General features: G+C 32.2%; 1 protein-coding gene across 1 annotated transcript in view; it reads right to left on the bottom strand.

The window, feature by feature from the left end:
• Nucleotides 1-18953, bottom strand: part of sNPF-R (short neuropeptide F receptor) — a 249233-nt gene that overhangs the window by 225263 nt on the left and 5017 nt on the right. The gene's annotated exons all lie outside the window — the stretch shown is intronic.

The raw sequence follows: 18953 nt of genomic DNA, 5'->3' as shown, positions 1-18953 counted from the left end.
GAAATTTATTTTTTCCGGCTCCCTCTCTCATTAAATGGGAAACAAGGTCACAATCAACCAATGAAGACGTTCAGTGGTTACTTTTATTTTTTTAATACTATTATAAAACTAGGCCAAAATAATTCAAAAAATATTTATATATATCGTATTATCAGCGCTATGATTGATTTAAACTTTTGTAATTACTCCGAGTACGTCACAAGTTATGTTTATGCTAATTGGTTAATTGGTTTTCCGTTAGCCAGAAATATATCATCGGTTGATTTGGAAGAAATAGTAAGGTCGTCCAAAGTTTCGTCGTTTTTAAAAAAAAATTCATACATTTTCAAGAGTTTTCACAATACAATTTAATGCTCTAATTTTTACAGTGCAAAAGAAAATATTTTTTAAATCTAATTTCCCGTAGTACTGAAATTTTTCATTTTGCTACAAATACAGGGTGGCCAGACACCCAAAATGATAAAAAAAATGTGGTAATAGAACACCCTCAGACCAGTAAAAAAGAGGTAAATCAAGTTCAGTAAAATACTGACCATTATTGAGATATTCAATTTTATATTTTATATTCACATGAAAATAGTTATTTTGTGGAAAAAAACAGTAATAAATAATACGTCAAACATGGTCAAAAAAAGTCTGAACACTATTTATTTTTATTTTACATACACAACGAAACCATTTTTTTTTTTTTTAAATACCAAGATCTTAAAATATTGTTTTTGATAGGCATCTACGGCACGTTTGTAAATATACACTATTTTAACACATTTTTTTAAAAATAAGAAGTGATTTCAGTTTGTTTAAATTTTTGTAGACAAGAACTAGATTCAACCCATTTGGGAGTTTTTTATATTAATATATTACAATAGAGATAAAGAACTTTTGAAATAAATTAAATTATAACACTAAATAATTCATTCAGAATCTCACTGGCATCAATAAAGGTTTCAGCTCTTAACCTGCACAAAGATCAACAAACAATGAAAGAAAACAGATGAAAAAACTGAAGGTATAAAGATATTCAAACATAGGCAGAAAATGTTGGACAGTGTGTAAAGTGGCCAGTTAAACCAGCCAATGACATGTCATAAACCCTGTAAATGCCTATACTTCCATATTCCACTCTCTAAAGTGGTCTCCATCTCTTTTGTAATATTTTAATCTAAATAACTCCCCAAGGGGTTGAATCCAGTCACCGAAAATTTGAACAAACTCAAAATGTTGTTTAAAACTACCAGTTGTTTAATTGCTTCGAACAGATTTTTTTATTTAAAAACTTCTCCAATTTATAATTTTTGAAAACGCGTTATGGTTATTTATAAGAAAATAAAATAAAATTATCATGATTCCATTCTTTCAATATTACAAAGTCTAGTTATGCAATGTCTCGTATGGTTAGTCATTAGGTGCTTTTTCAGGTTGATTTTAATTTAGTCTCCAATGTAATTTTTCAAGTGGTAAAGTAAGTCATTGTATTGTTTAAGTCCATTGTAAAATATTTTGACTGCCATCCGTTTGTCTTTGCTTTTAAATCTGGTAATGTTATTCTTGTCTTGTATAAAATTTGTGCATATCTACATTTTTAGTTTTTATTTATTTATTTATTTATTATCATTATATTACATACACAAAATTATAATTTATGTAAAGTTGCTTTGACTGTCTAACTAGGGCTATTTACCCCGTTCTAAAACAGTCAAAAAAATATAAAAAACAGTAATCAATTTATAGAAACAGTTATAAAGATACAGGACAAAGTAAAAAATGGAGTAAAAACATGGTAAAAAATGTAGTAAAAACATAGTAAAATTGTAGTAAAAACATAGTAAAATTGTAGTAAAAACATAGTAAAATTGTAGTAAAAACATAGTAAAAATGTAGTAAAAACATAGTAAAAAATGTAGTAAAAAAAAACGTAGCAAAAAAAATAAATTATTAAAACAAAGTAATAAATGCAGTAAAAACATAAAAACAGAATACATAGTAAGAAACATATTTAAAGTCATAATAAAAAAATGAATGTATGTTGTATAGCAATAGCAATGTTATGTTATCATCTGTATGTTTCCTTATAAAAAATTTGGTTAAATTTTTATCGTCTCAATCTTCGTCTAGTATTTTACGTCAAATTGGTGTGTTTTTTCATAAAGTTCGATCTTACAAGTTTTCTTGTCTACAAACACTAACCTGATATATTTTTTTTGTTTAAAAGTCAATGAAAGCTGGTACTTACATATTTATTATTCATTAAATTCAACACACACCTACCCGCATGCAGCGGCTTTCAAATCAATACATTGATGACGTAGATCTGCTTTATCCATCCACGTCAACAGTTAATTTCTGTTTTTACTATTTAGTTCTATATTTTTTTTTTTTAATTTGAGTGTATTACTAAACGCCTTATAATGCAATTTTGATTTAAGTTCTGGAAGCCGGGATAAGAGTAAAACAGTATGTGCTGACGCTGTTGGTAATATTTATCAGGAACATAAAAATTCATTCTCTCCAAAATGGCCGAGTTGTCAATGTAATCGCTTCAGCCAGAAAAATGGGTCAGTGTGAACCTATCTCTTTTTAGTTAGAAAATGCTGGTCTTTAGCACGCCTAAAAGGAGTGCCGTGGGATTAAAATATATGTGATATATTAAAAAATAAACATTTACACTATTATTATCATGAAAAACTTCAGAAAATAAACACCAAAAAATATTTTGGTGGCGGAAATATAAAAATTTATATATTTACCGGACTGATAACCTGTATGGTCACTTTACAAACTGCGTTATATTTGTGAAATTATTAATCAAGTATTTTTGATAACAAAAACATTTTTAAGTTTATGAAACGACATTTTACAATGATTTATTTATAAATTTAGTAATATTATCGCTCATTATTGCCATTTTATCTATAAATTAGTAATAATAACGCTTTTATTTTTTTTACCTAACGATATTAAACCAGCATTTCATACTAGTAATACAAGTACATAGGTAAAATTTTATCAAAAACAAACAAACTATCACGCCATTTTCCCGTAGGGGTAGGCAGAGAGGATAGAACGCCATATCAATATATCTTTGCAGACAGACCTCGCTTCCTTTACATTCATACATCTTCTAATACACGCACGCCGATCATTCCTTCTCTTGACATGTCTTTCTGGGTCTTCCTCGTTTTCTGATCCATCAACATTCGCATCGTAGATCCTTTAAGCCGTTCTTTCGCCGTCAACTCGCTCTACGTGTCCAAACCTACGCAGCACCCCTTTCTCGATTCTGTCGATAATGCATGTCTCAGCCTTACACAGTTCACGGATCTCGACATTTGTGCACCTATCATACATCGTTTTACCACTCATTCACCTGAGGGATCGCATTTCGACAGCATTTAACCTAGTTTCATCATCATTTTTCAAATTCCTTACTTCGCTCCCATACATTAGAGTTGGCACTAGAACTCCATTGTGAACTGCTAGTTTAGCCTCGTGAGATAACCATTTGATTGCTAAAGTATATTTTAGTGTGCAAAATCTTATCAAATTGCTAAACTAAGGATGACAAATGAAATCATTCGGGAATTTATACATTTAACTGTTTTAACTGGCCAAATTTCGGCATTGGAAAAAGTTTATATAAATTCAAAATTTGAATCAAAGAACATATACGTTGTCCCAGCAACAAAAACTTCTCAGAATTTGCAAATCATCTTATATAAAAATTAACATCATTTCAATTAAGAAGCGGGTGTAGAAATTTTGTCTTTATTGAGACAATCTAAAAAAATCTAGAAAGATTAAAAATTCATAAGTATGGCATTTGACTGAAAACTCCCTATAATAAATATTTAATTAAATTTAACTTCTAGTCATATTTTAAAAATATTCCCCTTATGATTCAAATTATCCTATTTAACTCTCTTTTTTTCATTTTTGTGTTTCTTTCATACAATATTTTATAATATACATAGCAACGAGAGAAATTATAATTTAGTTCAAATCCTGATAATAAGGAAGTAACCTCAAAACCGGTTGATGTATAACTCTGAAGTTAAAGTAGTTTTTGCAAATTTATAATTTAATGATATTCTTTTTTGATTGTAACTTAAAACTTATAAGAAAAAAAAACTAGATTTTGCCTTGACCAAAACCTTTTTCATTATTTTCTCCAAGGTACGTTCAAGATAAAATTAGAATTCGTTAATTAACCTTTACTTCCATTTTGAAATAACTATGCTCGTATATCTTGGTGTTTAACGTTCTAACAATTTTAATAAAGAACCTTAATTTACCTTTTATGATTTCCGCTAATTTTACCTGAATTTATATTCAGGTGAAATTAAATTTTCAAGGCATTTTTTTCTGTTTCTTTATCGCAAATTTAATTATTATATTTCAAACCATACCTAATTTTTTTTTTTACATATTATATATTATAACTAGCGGACCCGACAGACGATGTCTTGCCCAAACCTTGGCTTCCCTGCTATTACCTTGGAATAAGACTTTTCATTGATAAGTACATTTTACATTTTTTTAACATTTTTTTTTTGCACCACAGCAGGCCAGGAGGCCTAATTACAGTAGTGAATTACATCACAGAGCACCCAGGCTTGAGAAAAATCACATTTTATTTTTTTGTGTTCTCACCGGGAATCGAACCCGGAACCTTCCGTGCGTGAGTCAAGCGTCTTGACCACTACACCACGGAGGCCGCTGAGGTGGGTACCTAGGTACTTGTTTACGGTTGAATTCCAAAACATGAAATAATTCATTTTCAAATATTGAGTTCTTTTTGCAAATGTCAAACTCAGCTCTTCTCGCCAACAGGGATACACTTGATTCATAAATGCGATTTTCAAAAATGTATTTAACGTCAGTTAATATTGTTTTAGTTTTACCAAAAATCTAGGAAAAAGAAATAAATGGTTGGAAATTTTAAGTAATGTAAGGAAAGAATCTGATTAGAAGCCATAAAAAGTTAATACTGATTGTAAAGATTAAAAAACCAACTTTTTTAAACACAAAAAAAAAACCTTTAATTTTGTTGTATTTGCATTCTGGTCGAATGCAACTATGGTAGGTCGATGAAAAAATATTTATACTTAGCTTTTTTATTTCAGATTCGATTAAAAATTTTAATCTACGAACACGCGCCGCGCAAAGATGTACATTTTGCTAAAAACCGAACGTTAATCGGTTAAGCCGCTTAGAAGGAGTTCAGTGACATCACACATACAGAAGAATTATATATATAAACATACATTTTTAAATGTATAAACTAATATGTATTTACACTTATTTGTTTATAAATTTGTATAAACCGCTTTAATTTTTTTAATTACACTTCGACCGGTTTCGAGGTTACTACCTCATCATCAGGAATTTAACTAACTTATAATTGACGATAAGGTAGTGAAACCGGTCGAAGTGTAATTTAAAAAAATAAAGTGGTTCATACAAATTTATAAACAAATAAGTGTAAAATGTCATACCACAAAGTGAAAAATGTTTTTGAAAACAATAATATTATATGTATTTATTTGATATGTAATATATTTTCTTTACTAACTTTGTATACTTTGCGGAAATTTGTTATTAGTTTTGAGTTTATTCACTATATCTGTTTGTTTACTATAAATTGAATGTAGAGCTGTTGATTTCCCAAATAAAATAAAATACATAATTATCTGAAAATTATCTGATTATCTAAAATACATCAAATGGTAAAGATTTTTTAAAGGTATTCGTATATTACAATAAAGTGTCGAAGGAACAAGGTCGCGTGGACATCAACAGACGAAGCTTGGAAACTGAATTATCAGAATTATCACTGACGAATGCTTACAGAATACCACAAAACCGTTCCAGATGGAGGAAGACAGTCCACAGATGAGCCATGTCTGGAGTCAGGCGTGATCACCATCCTCAGGCTTAAGGCACGGATTATAAGAGAGAGAAATATTTCAATATCTGTGTAAACCTGTTATCAAAAGATTAATATGAACTGTAATTTTTTTCCAGTTTTTACTGCAAATTATTAAAATAAGGTTATAATTTATAAGTTCTCTTATAATTGATCATTTATTTCAATCAAAGTAATCATATTATTTTGATTTGCTTACATTAATCGAGTTTATCACTGACTTTGGGACTATAGGTCCCAGGTTCGAACGCTGTTCTACCATACTACCTCAATTTTTATTTCCATAGAAGAAAGGTAAATAAAGTATTTCTAAAGAAAAGAAACTTTATGCTCTATGCTATGGATAATGAGAAGGGAGAAGGACATATGGATAGATGCCAAACCCTCTTCACTTACTCCTTGGATTTCTTCAATGCTTCTGTATTTTTTGGTTAAAATTTTACATTAACCCAGTTATTACAGTGCACGAATAATAAAAGAGGCGATTGAAATACACAAACACGCAAATAACTTAAACAAAGACGACGGGCTGAAATTCAACTTATCATAGTTCCCAGCACTACATACTACAAAAACTAAAAGAAATGTGCCTACTGCTGACTGCGGCACGCTACAAATTACTCCTACATTAACACATTTTTTTTTACTTAACACACAGTTAACCCTGAAGATTGTTCCTGCAATAGTAGTCGAAACTTCGGAACAAATCCAACACACACGGTATCACGGTAAAAAAGAAACATATTGGTTACTTTATTACTAGTTTTATTATTGTACAATAAAAATGGTGGCTAATTTCGTCTGGGCCAATAACTTATGAACTTTAGACCGCTACGAGAATTCGCAGAAAGAGAAGTGAACGATTTTGCGCTCCTTTTTAGGACATTTGAATTTACTCCAAACATAACCGAGGATTCAGTGAGACCAAAACAAGAAAAAATAATATTTAATAATAAAATATGTTCTTAAATATGCATAATTCAAGTTATGATGTGGCGCCTTGAATCCGCAGCCTATATTATGCAGGTTATGTGTAGTTCTGTATGTAGGCACATTATAAATGTACACTGTATGGTCAACTATAGTTGTATTATATATTATAATGTGCAACTGTAGGACCAATAATCAAAATTTGATATATTTTAAATAATTTGTATTACATTAACATTTCTAGTAATATTATAAGTTTTGTATGATTAGTCATTTAATGTTATATGTAATTTTTATGTGACAACATTTACAAAAACAATGCTATGTAGAAGCCTCTAATTGGAATTTATATGTATTTATGGTATAAATGTATCTTATATTTGTATAAATGTCTTTTGGCTTTCCAATGAAATAAAATAAAATATAATAAAAAATAAAATGTATATAATTCTTCTATACGTGTGATATCGCTGAACTTCTCCTAAACGGTTTAACCCATTTACGTGCGGTTTTTAGCGAAATGTAGAACTTTGCGCTACGCGTGCTCGTAGATATTAAAATTTTCAGTCGAATTTGTAAAAAAAAAGTTGGAAGCATAAATCTTTTTTTCATCAACCTACCGGGGTTGTATTTGAATAGAATGCATGTTCAAAAAAAATAGAAGGTTGTTGTTTTTTTGTGTTTAAAAAAAGTTTGTTTTGAACGGTTACAAACAACATTCGATTTTATGGATCCCAATCAGATTCTTTCCTTACATTTCTTATAATTTATTTCCTTCTATTTCTTTTAACTAAATTAACCTGACATTCAATACATTTTCGGAAATTGCATTCATAAATAAAGTGCACTCCTGTTGATGAGAAGAACAGAGTTTGACATTTTCAAAAAGAAGTCTTTATTTGAAAATAAATTATTATATGCTTTGGAAACCAACCATAAACAAGTACCTATGTTGGTACCTACATACATTTTATATCTGAATATTAATGATTTTTTATTCTGGAATTCAATCAAAAACAAGTACCTAGGTATCTAGTTATCAATGAAAAGTCTTTTTCCTAGCTAATAGCAAGCAAGCCAACGTTCGGGCAGGACAACGTCTGCCGGGTTCACTAGTAATATACATAAATAAAATTATGAATACACAGAAAAACAAAATGAGCATAACATGCCCATATATATTTTTAACTGTTTACCATATTGATGTGCCATACATTTTGTTTTTATTTGATTACTGTTATGTTTCTAATCCTATGAGTCTATGTCAACTAATTGCTTGTCCCTACTTAACACAGGACTTTGAGTCCCATGGAGTTAGGACTTATGTTTCAAATTATGTGTAATAAACAACCTATAAGTTAATAAATAAATGATTTAAATATAAATATAAGGGTTGCAAAAAAACATTAAAAAATATGGGTACTTTTAAAGATAATGTTTTACATTCAACCTGTACGGAATTGAAACCAGGGCCATAAGCATTGTAGACGAATGCGCCAGCCACTAAATAAAGAGTCGGACTTATCTTTTCTTGATTCCTTTTATCAGAATTTTCCACTGAGAGTAGCCGTCAAATCGGAAATACTCTTTTAGAATTTTTGTTCTATTTACAATCCGACTGATCACAGATTTCACTTTAATTTCAACAAATGTTAATTTACAAGCCATCAATACTCCTGAAAAGTTCATAACATTTGATAATACACCTAGCTGACTTATTTTTGAAATTAGCGATTGAAATAAAGATAAAGATATATAAAGGTACATAAAATTAAAACAAAAAAAGATTATGGTTATGTTTTAACATTTTCGTAACTTGAAATTTGGCGTACGCATTCCGCAAATCAAATGATTTCAACTTTGCATATTTTTACTGCTCTGGTGGGCGGACGTCTTTTCAACATCGTTCCCTACATTTCCTATATTTAACACATTATGGTGGAAAGCAGCGTAAAGCGTAAATATACATCGCATTAAACAAAGCCAGTTTCTTCCTGTTCATCAAACATTAACCGTCTATTTCGAGGACGTTGAGCGTAACTGAGATGTTGGGATTTTTATTATGATAAAATGTCCATCAAAATATCGATAAACCGCGCGGAGCAACATACGTACATGTATATATGTACATACATTCCAACTACCTGAGTTATCATTATACGTTGTCGTTTAAATTTTACTCATATGACGTCGGGTTTCCGGCACAAGTTAGTAATGCACTTTTAATGTTTAAAACTCACCCCTAATTAATAATTCAAATAAAACCGCAAGTTGAATATTGTAAAACATTATTTTTTGTATTTATTAAATACGAAATATTTTTATTTACCTTTTAAGCAAAGATTATTTTGTGCCGGAAACCCGACGATATTTTTTTATATTACAACAGACATGAAGGACATTTTACAGAAGGGAATATAGAAGTCCAGGCATCCACGGGGCTCATGACTAGTCATTAGCTGGTTTTAGTGCCCACTTTATATACGGTAAAACATTTATCGTTCTGCCTATATTTGAACATCTATATTTCTTCTACTCTTCCATCTGTTGACGTTTGTGAAGTTAAAGAGCTGAAACCTTTATTATTGCGGGTAAGATTCATCTGTCATTTTTACATTACACAATGACAAGTCATAACCCCCGTGGATGTCTGGACTATCAGGGGCGTGTGGTAAAGTTTTATATTAGGGAAGCAGTTATTTGCTACTAGGTACATACATTGGTCAAATTTGTGTCTACAGTAGTAAACACAGAGATTCAAATTAACTGCTTTGAAATAAACGATTACGCAATTTTATTCCATTATTTCGGCATTAAAGAGTTATATTTTATCATAGTTTAATATTATAATGCCATCATATCAACCGATTTAACTGCTAAATTTGTTATCAAATCGTCACAATACAAATAAAATGAACCTGGATGGGTTTGTTAGAATCGGTTCCACAGATATTAAAGATCTCTATTTGCGCATGCGCGGACTTATGTACTGAGGGCCCGCCAAAGGAACTAAAGCACTCACGTAAGTCCATAATCAGACACAGCACGGTGTATTTTATACCAATTCGCGCATAATCGCGCAGTGGAAAGGTTTTGTGTGGGGTTGTCGCAATTTTTTGGAAGTTATTAATGAATAAACATCGAATCCTTCTCAGATGGTTTCGATTAAAACAACAAACCAATAAAATAATTCTTGTTGTTATTTAAAGGATTAGTTTACTTAAAGCTGATTTTATTTAATCACAAGAAAATAAAATAGATACTGATTGTTTAGAAGTCAAATTTTTAGGGAAGCATTGGTTCCATCCATTATATGGACGGACCGCGCATGCTGGACTTCTATATTCCCTTTTGTAAAATGGTCTTCATGTTTGTTGTAATATGCTAATATCGACAGCTCCCTAGGGGATTGAATCCAGTCCACACAAATTTACTACAAAAGCCTACAAAAATTTGGACAAACTCAAAACATTTTTGTTTTTTTATTTTATTTATGATATAAAGAGTCAGACGAGATCTTTAATTTTTATCCTAATCTCGCACGCCAAATGAAAATAAACGACGCCAAAAACAAATTAATCTAAATAAAAATATCAATTAATAACCACATTATTTACTATCTGGTTTCGTTGGAGATTGCGTCTGTTTGTTTTTACTCTTTGAATATTCTGTGTTACATTGTGCAGGCTTCCGTAGAAATAACTGTATTTCTCCATCATTATAGAATCAAACAACAGTCCACTGTTTATTTATACGACTTCTGTATCAATTTTACTTTGTATCTCATATTTAAGTTATTCACTGAGGCACGCCTTTACTGAAAGAGAGTGCGGTTGCGATTTTTTCAAAAATGCATTTTCGATTTGTATTTATGTGTCATATTGTGCAATGCAGTTAATTTGTGAAATAACAGTGAAACGTGTAATCTCTTGAGATACCTATCAATTCCTGCGCACTTAAAAATTTTTTTTATTCCTACGGTATCTCTCCAATACCGAAATGTGTGTAAAATAAAAACAGACCCCTGGACGAGTAGGAGCGTAGGTTTTCACGATCACTGTCATCAATATGTATCTTTTTTGGGTGAGTCTAAATAATTTAGATTCTTTCGTCTCGACAACCATTGCTGAAGCTACGTGCGTGAATAATAAAAGAGGCGATTAAAGAACAAAAACACCCAAATAACGTAAACAAAGAGCATGGGTCGAAATTAAACTCAACATGGTTCCCGGTACTACACAACTCAATGATGACCCGAAATGTGCCTATTGTCATCTGCAACACGGTGCAAATTACTAGAACGTAAACGCACATTTTTTCCACAGAATACACAGTTTACCCTAAAAATGGTTTTTGTAATGGTAGCCGAAACGTCGGAACGAATCTAACTTACACGGAAAGACCGAAAAATATACATATTTACCCTGGACAAGTGTTTTCGACTTGATCGCTGCTCTCAAATAAAAATCTTGAATACAAAAAACGACTAGAGTTTCATTTCTGACGCAATCGCCTACCATTATTTAGGTCCTTGTTTCGATTCCTGGTAAAGGCGACATAAATTATTGGTTTTGATGTTTTTCTACTCCGCAATATTTCACTGTTTCTGATCTAGCACCTGAAGCGTAAGACTGAACCCAATTTATCAAAATACACTGCATTTGGTTTATCAATACACCTCCCTATATACCACTGGATGTGGAATGGGGAATGCTGGTGATATTATTTACATAGTACAAATTTTGACCAATTTGATTTTAGACTGATCGGTCTTTGATTGACTGGAATACATAGGTTATATCAATAAGCCTCCCAACGTGCATATATTGTTGTATTTGAAGGTTAAATAAATGTTGTCAAATTCAAGAAACTTTTGCAGTAATAAACTAGATACTTAAAAATATTGCAATTTCATTTCCTTAGTCTGCCAGCCTAATGTTTAGTGACAATGTTACTTGAAAATGTGTTTGGTGAAGTAGGTTTAAGCTGCATAAATGTATTCTTTGACGTTTGTGAGGTAAAACGTATTGATTATCCTCAAGCCTGATGATAGTAAATGGGTCCCTTGTGTAACGAAGCGGTAATTGCTTATAAAATGCTCGTTAGCAGATACTAGATACAATCATTACAGTATTAGTGTGTTTACACGCCGGCCTTAACGTGCATCACCCTGGGATATGACGCCATTTGCTTTCCATAAACTTTTAATCTAGAGTTTTACTACTAAATCATTAATTATTTTGAACGGTTATAAACATTCTTTCATATCAATCCAAATCGAAAAAATTCAACAGATTTTGTTTATGGGCGTCGCAGTATAATTTACGAGGTTTATATTTCAAATTGATTTTTTTTCCTGGCTGTCTTTATCCAAGGAGTGTTGGGAAAGGGAGAAAATTGGGGTTTGACCTTTCAGGAACTTAGAAATAAAAGGTAACCACATTTAAGATAAAATCAGCAGTCCTACATATTAAATGTGGACATCAGATCAAAGACAAGAGGTTCTTATTTTTTTAAATAATCTTATGCAGTGCCTGAACATCGCATATTATACAAGACCCACAATAAAGGGCGCTGTTAAATTGCTGGAAAAGGAGACCACAAGAGATATACTTTTCTTTTCCACGCCAACAGTCTCTGATCTAATACATAACGTCCATTCTCTTTCTTCCCATTGTCAATTCAGTAAAATATCACCTAATATTTACTGTCTAAATAATTTTAAAATCCATAATAAGGAATACAATTATATGAAATCTGGATAATCTAACACATGGGCGGATGTATAGCTTCACATGGGAGTTATACCAGAAAAAATCATTTTAAGGGCTTGAAGGAAACTTTTTCGTATCTAGTCGAAACGAAATGAAACCAGAATTCTGAACAAGTGTTTTTGATTTTAAAAAAATCCTGAATAAAGTCCGCCTCGTTGTGTAGTGGTTGACGCGTTCGTTTACCATTCTAGAGGTCCTGTGTTCGATTCCTAGTGGGGCGGACGTGAACTATTGACTTTTAATTGTTTCAAATTGCATCAATTCATTGTTCGTGAATTTGGCACCTGAAGAGTAAAACTTATTACCATACTTTCTTGTAACAGATAATTGACACACTCTTCTTTTGGTTTACAAATGCAGATTCCAATGCACAACTGGAAGCTGGAATCAGAAAGTAGAGTGATAATGATGACGAAGGAAAGCTAGTGTTTCTATCTTATTTTTCCTGGACGTATGTCCCATTTACTTGTGGTCAGCCTCCTACTCCTCATTCTACACTTCTGACTGGGAGATTTGTTGTTTGGTTTGTTTTTAAGTCGGGTTTCCACCTGACGCCAAGATAGTAACCCATCTTGGTTACATGAGCTTAGGATGCCACTTGTTGCTCTGCTTCCATCATTTACACAACGTTCTGCCTAACACCCTTGTTTTCCAACAGCCAATAGCCCAAAATATGTCCGGGTGGCCTGAAAAAATTGTATCTTAGAGTTTCCATCAATCTTTGTTTTTTAAGTATCTCATACATGTATGACTAACGTCAAGATCAAAAGTTCATATAAGGTACCCATGAGGTTTTCAAAATTCATTATGTCTAGTGTAAACTACTTTTTGATGAAAAAGTTTAGACCTTGTTAACTTTCCCCTTGTATTTGTCGTTAATCTAACATCAGATCATATCCATAGCATGTAATTTAAAAAATACCATGAATAATAGAGGAAACTCGATCTCGCGGAAGAATGACAGATTCGTAGACAAATGTGACTGGCGTCTATCTTCAGGAGTCATCCTGAAGAGCTGAAGCGGATAGAGGTGGATCCTAATGACGTGTTTGCCTCCTTTCAACGTGACCACAACTGCTCTGCCAAGAACCAACGACTAAGATGAAGAAGAAAATTTATCACAAAAATTAAATTTTTGTGTTAACAGTAAGAAGTCCAAATTTCAATAAAATAGATATTATTTTTAGTTTATCCAAATTCTTGTAGACATGTATTAGATTTCACATCCTAGGGAGTCATTCATATTAACAAGTTGCAACGGAGATGGAAAACATTTTTAAGAATGGTACATAAATCGGTGGCCTCCGTGGTGTAGTGGTCAAGACACTTGACTCACACGGAAGGTTCTGAGTTCGATTCCCGGTGAGAAACACATAAATCAAAATGTGATTTTCATCAAGCCTGGGTGTTCTGTGATGTAATTAATTGTAACTGTAATTGGGCCTCCTGGCCTATTGTAGTGTAAAAAAAAAAAAAAAATTAAGTCGATCTATTATTTTCTAAATTTCCATATTTCTTTCTTAAATGTTCTTCATCTTTTTTGTAGCATGTCAAACTCCAGATCTTCTTAGGGGGTAAGATGAATTGTTTGTATAAAAACATATAAAGAAGATATATTAAAATTGAAAAACGCTTTTAAGCATCGCTTATGTGAAATCATAAATGCAGATGAATCTCACCAACATATAAAAAAGGTTTCAGCTCATTAACCTCATAATAATCAACGGACAGAAGAATTAAATAAACATGGATGTTAAAACGTAGGCGGAAGGTCAATGTTAAATAATGCTTAAAATAGCCACTGCAGCAATTTAAATTAGCCCTGAGCCTAGAATATAATTTCATCATATTAAAAATATTCTCTTAAACGGAATAATTAAATAGACAGAATTTGCATTTTCAGTGTTTTTGCACTAGATCAAACGCACCATAAAATCATACAACTTTTGAAATGTAGTACAACAATGCAATTAAATTAAAAATCAAATGTGTGTGCTATGTTTGCTAATTATGAATTTATTTAATCGTTTGGAGCAGTGATGCACTTGAGAGTTGACAAGTCGCAAGTCAAGGGAGCCATTTTATATTAGATGAATAAGTCGTAAAATGGATACTTTTCTGAATCTTTTCTACCTAAAATGAACACTCAACCGAAATAAAATTGATTGAACTGAAATAAAAAGACATAATGCACTTATGCAATAAAATGAATTATATGATTGTTTCATTATATATAAGACAGAGATAACCCAAACCCCTAGGTTATGCAAAATATTCTAATCAATGATTAAGTTCAGTGTATTTTTTTATTGTTTTTTTTGTTAATAGAATATTAAACTCAGCCATTTTTTTAATTTATTGTTCATCTTATTCTCGGCTCTATGATTTTTAAAGTTTTGTATTTCTGAAATAACTCCACGTGTGACGTCAGATGTTGTTCTCAGACAGTTCTTCCGATTGGTTCGTTTACGGTGACTAAACCGGATATCCTTCAAAGCTCTCATGGCATTGGATGTTTCATTTGAACCAGTGACGTCATTCAGAGTAGTGCGATTTTATTAAATATTTTTTATTATTTTTTTCGTACATTTCAAGAAATTTTGCCATACAATTTAATGCTTCAATTTTCCCAAGAAAACATTTTTTTTACCCAATTTCCCGTAAAGCTGAAGTTCCTCATTAGATAAAAAAGTTTTAAACTTCAAATGCTCATATCTCTTAACTGTTTTTATCGACTTAATATACTATTTTTTTATAGTGCAAAGTGTACAAGAGAAATGATTATTCAGTATAGGATTGTGTAAGTGTGTGTAAGACTTCACGCTTTACGGCGTTTGAAAAAAGTCCAATCTGCGTTTAAAAAACGAATACTTTTACCTAAAAAAACGAAATATGGTAAGTTTAATCTTAATATCATTAATCGTTACTTTATGTGAGTATTTTCATCGAGGTTTGCTTTCCAAGAGCCGAAACGGTACGGAAAGTAAAATTACTTATGAAATTATCAAAGGGATCCAAGAAAATACCTTTGACATTTAACAAACAAAAATTGTCAATATCGACGCGTATGTATAATGATGCGCCGACAATAATGAAAATGTACCTACTCGTTTCATATTGTATGATATATTGGTTTGTCAACCGAGTTTGGACTGATCAAACAGTAAAGGTACATCAGTGACGTATAAACAAATATACACGTTATTATCGTACGTACTAACAGACAATTGAATGTAGAAAAATATCAAAGTTCAAATTATCTTCTCGAAAAGGTCGTTGTTTAATTTTCTATCAAAATGACAGAGGTAACTGGTTACCTTTGGTCAACTTAATTCTGTATTTTGAAGCTCCATTCCGAACTCCATAAACACTAAATGCTCCCGGTCCTGACATATGGCGTGAAGACCGTGACTTTGATCAAATAGTCTTCTCGTGAGTTGCTGGTTGCGCAGGAAATATATAACGTGTTATGCTTGGAATAACATTAATAACCATAAAGGGAATCGACTGAATTTGCAGTCAAACTCAAGGATGTATGTGATGCGGTAGAATAGATTGGTTGATCGAAGTTGTAAAGAGTGAGCCACGTCGCTCGGACGTCTGATGATAGATGGACAAAACGTGTTCTCGCGCGGAGATCGAGAAATACGAGGCCACGAGGCCCCAAGGACGCCAATTAAAGAAACGGTCGAATGAGATTTGGAGGATTACAGGGAAGCAGCGGATGAGAACGCGTAGAATCGGAGGATTGGAGGAGACAAACGAAGATCTATTACCTGCAGTGAACCAATATGGTATGTTCATTGTGATGATGATAAACACAATACACCCATATCCAAAATGCACATGAAGAGAAACAAAATACATATCCACTTAGTTTTTTTTTCCAAGTCGTTTGAAATTGAAAGAAAGTAGAACAACTGTCTTAGTTTTAACTGTTTTGTGCTAAAAATGTATTTGCATATGAAGTTCATACCATCGATGAGGTATAAGAGTATTAGCGTAGTGTAATAGACAAATGGGGCTCAAATTTTGGTAGGGTCGCGGTGGTGCATATTTTGCTGGAAAAAATGTACATATAAAATGCCGTGTAATGCCGCAGTTGCATTTCATCAGCAACACTACCAATAGTCCTACTCCCTAGCGTCCATGAGCAGTCTCTTTGGCCCCGCGAGCGTTGGACAATGTGGCCACTGGCATTAACATCAGTGCCATAGCAGATAGGGAGAGGATAAATGGGAGGGAGAGGAGTGTCCGGCGCCATAAACCGGGACCCCTCCAGCTAAGGGTAGGTAACCTCGACAGAAAATTCCACCGAAGAAGGCAACGGGAAACCACTTCGGTCAATAATTCCCAGGATATCACTATGAAGAGAAACCAAACAACGGCCCCGAGTCCCGGGCGGTCCTTAAATGGACCAGGGGTGCGAAGAATCTCCCGGCTTGACATAGAACTGTGGAGGAGCTGTTTCGCACTGCTCAGGATAGGGAAGCTTTCTCCCAAGTGATTGTCAAAGTCGGGAGGACCCGACATGACACGTAGAAAGAAGAATAGACAAATAGAAAAAGGTTAAAATAATTTATTCATATTTAATAAATAAACCTAAATAATAGAAAAATAATCGTCGTTGTCCAAAATGTCTGACACAAGTGCTACTACTACCGTTAACCTATTCCCCGTAAGCTGAGAGAATGGAACGAGACACCCGTTTACCCAGACATACGTTTCGTTCCCAGCGTCTTCCCATTAATAAATTGTGCCATATACCACGCCCTGTGATTGTGTCTGCTTTTTACATAATCAGACATGAGATTTTAATTCATCTGATCATTCCACGTCTTTTTTTGTATTCCTTGTTACCATTCATTATCACGTATGTACTGTATACCCATGTGTTTCTTTTTTTTAATATTCTTTCGTCATCCATTCATTCCATAAAAGGATTTTAGAGGACAAATATTATAGATAGAGGCCCATGCAACAAATAAAATGATTAATCAAAACCAATTACATTTTGATTAAAGCAAACCAAATTACTTTTATCTAGGGTAAATTTTTCATGTTTTAATCGCTCTGTACTCGAAGTAGTTTCAGACGTTTGATTAATCAATACGTTAATAAAAAATTGAGTAAGATAAATAAAAAAGTAATTGATTTGACAACTTTCGTAACTGATATCAATCAGTGTTTTTTTTTGTCTGGACCGCAAAAAATTCAAACTTTGCCACGTTTGGAAGCATATTTCATTATCAAGGCACAAAATGAACTTTTAAAGTGACTTGCAAATGACCCAGCTCAGAAATTAATCACCCAGAATACCAGAAACCTGAAGAGAAGCGGCTCCAACAAATTTAGTTTTTATTTGGGGTGGAAGTTATATTTTAATTATAGCCACAGAGAATAGTTTTAGATATTTTTTTTATTTTATTTTGTGTGCATATTTATAAAATAAATTTTCACCATCGTAAAGGTATGGGCACACTTGGAAAGGCTGCTTGCCTATATCGAAATAATAATTAGAATATTAGTAAAATCACCATTTTAATATTTCATCTTAATCTTGTCTGGAATCGAACTTGAGACAAATAAGGGATGGTAATGAAACATTATTGAATAAAAAATATTAATATAATGTGTACTCAAATGTTTTACTGTTGTTTCTTTTGGTAAAGTAAATACACTCTTTTTTTTCTTTTGAAGAGAAGAGTTGTTATTATTTACTCAAGTATTTCAATTTTTCAGACCATTTCCTAAAAATTGTAAATAACTAGTGCTGGAAAAATTGAAATCCAGTTGCGGGAGAGTTGGATTTGAACCTTGGACCTTTGGCCCCTGAGTCCACAATACTATCGTGGGACCTCAACCAGGTTCAGTATCTTTCTGATAAACTATCTTTTTGACAACTTAACAGTTTTTTTCACTTTGATATTTTGAATCGAAATTGACTTTTGAAATCAAGTTTTTAATTCATATCTTACATGAATAACTCATAGTGATATATTTTTTTCTTATCGTATTAATTTATAATTTTGGGTATATTTGATATTTCGAATCATATTTTACTATTCAACCGATTTTCTTAAATCATAACTACTCGTAAAAATTATAATTCAATAATGTGTGAATTTAATTTAAAAACATTTTCTAGTCGAAGGACAGTCAGTGATTGGATGATTTTTCCAAAAAATAGATGGTTGGACGTCTTTAATTTAACGAATATTTATACATTTTTAATGTTCCGGTATGTGACCTGACACGTATGTAACCATTTTTGATGTAAAAGCCATTATGTCATATTAGTGCACATAATTAAAAATAATAAT

Source organism: Micrasema longulum, unplaced genomic scaffold, assembly GCF_059751315.1.
Source record: "Micrasema longulum isolate JH-2025_06_02 unplaced genomic scaffold, ASM5975131v1 h1tg000382l, whole genome shotgun sequence".
NCBI classification, from domain to species: domain Eukaryota; kingdom Metazoa; phylum Arthropoda; class Insecta; order Trichoptera; family Brachycentridae; genus Micrasema; species Micrasema longulum.
The sequence above is the reverse complement of the archived record's forward strand: the minus strand, read 5'-3'. Positions and strand labels throughout refer to the sequence as shown.